The sequence below is a fragment of the Magnolia sinica genome, chromosome 15, assembly GCF_029962835.1.
Source record: "Magnolia sinica isolate HGM2019 chromosome 15, MsV1, whole genome shotgun sequence".
NCBI lineage: Eukaryota > Viridiplantae > Streptophyta > Magnoliopsida > Magnoliales > Magnoliaceae > Magnolia > Magnolia sinica.
Genome location: NC_080587.1, coordinates 68,699,553 through 68,701,252, shown reverse-complemented (window position 1 = coordinate 68,701,252; position 1,700 = coordinate 68,699,553). Strand labels below are relative to the sequence as shown.

The 1,700-nt window shown below is 36.3% G+C and overlaps 1 long non-coding RNA gene across 1 annotated transcript; it reads right to left on the bottom strand.

Annotated features, from left to right (window-relative positions):
- Positions 1–1,049: 1,049 nt before the first annotated feature.
- On the bottom strand, positions 1,050–1,700 carry LOC131226710 (uncharacterized). Its single transcript, XR_009161990.1, has 2 exons — positions 1,345–1,700; positions 1,050–1,233 (listed from the first exon to the last, which is right to left on the bottom strand). It is a non-coding gene; the product is annotated as an uncharacterized LOC131226710 (long non-coding RNA).

Genomic DNA, 1,700 nt, shown 5'->3' with positions numbered 1-1,700 from the left:
TTATGAACAGGGCAAGTAAATGGTTCTCCAGCAACTATCTCCTTTTTATGCTCTTCCGCTTCAGCATCATTTCCTGGATGAAGTAATTTTGTAACACATTCTGGATGATAGAAGTGGCCACACGTTGCAGAAACACGGGAAAACCTGAAAGCCAAAATGCCACAATGAATGAGCATCTTAGTCAGGAAGTTTTAAGCATTAAGGACATAAGAAGTTTGAGCTACCGACCTAAAAATGTCTAAACTACACCCATTATAAAGCTAGAATGAAAGAAAATTGAATGTACACAACTACACATACCATCACTAAAGAGAATGTACCTAATGCCAGCCTTACCAAAAGAAGCAGCTGCTAAGGCATGCATTGGAGCAGGATTCCAGATCATATTCACAATATGTTATTGTGACTTCGACACATGAGACAGATAGTGGCAGGCTCGGTTATGCATGCACCACTGATAAAAAATCATGCCAGCCCATTCATTGGTTGGGCCAAATGTGCACATACTGTGAATTGTCCATCAATGCTTAATTGTCCATTTTTTTTCAAATACATTGTGACCCATCTGCTGAGCAAACTGACCTCCTCTAGGCCGTGGCATGTACAAGGTAGGTGCACCAGATGAATGGCCCTGTTCTCACACAAACAGTGTTCCATTGGCATATCTTGAGTACCAAAAATATTTTGAGACAGCATTACTTGTTAGAGTTTTAATTGTAATACGACTGTGTTCTTATGACTGGTTTCTTGACTCTTATCAATTCTGTTTGATTTATCTTCATGAATAATCTTGAGAACTAGCTAGAGTGGTTAATGTATCTCTTTTTTTATATTCCTTGTTATACAAACAACTTGCAAGAAAGCCTTAAAAAGAATGGGATTGCTAGAATTGATCCTTATATCATCAGCAGTCACTTGACCATGATTCAATTTTTACATCATAGGCTGATTTCAGTTCAGTTAACGGCATCTACTATAAATGATGAGACAAAATGTTGTTATCCCTTTGTTTTACCAGTGAAATTAATAATCTAATCCTTCACAAAAAATTGTAATCATTCAAACAAGAAAAGATCAAATTAATATTTTTTAAGACTTGAAAATTCTGCTAGAATATAACAAACCTCAGCGTTGCTGGATTTATCAGAAGAGCCCAACTTGCCAATAAAAAAAAAAAAAAAAACACTGATGCCGTTTGTATTGGCAATTTGCGCACAATAAGTTTTGAATTGCCTGTGCCAAACAAACAATGGGAAGGTGAATGCCCCAAATTTTTGGAAGCAAGATGAACAAAAACATGACATATAGTAAAAAAACGAAAGATGGTTTCATAAGCATGCATACTTTCACTTGAGCCTTAGACATGCCAAGAGATTTACAGGCTGAGTCAGCACCAGCATCTTTAGTTGCATGGAAGGACCTCAAACACCTCCCATCACAACTGTATAAAAAAAATTGAGTGAAATGCATGTGTCATTCAGTCATGGAGAGACGAAAAAAAAAAAAAGGAAAGAAAGAAAGGAGCATCAAGCGATGTTTAATGCTGACTTGACTGAATATCAAGCCTTGAGCACGAATATGGCCTGATACCAATAGACAAAAAAAAAAAAGATATCATGTCGCATCAACAAATTAGTTATAGATAAATAATGAGGGTAAACTGTCAACATTCTTCAAAACAAAATTCTCGATTCATCAAG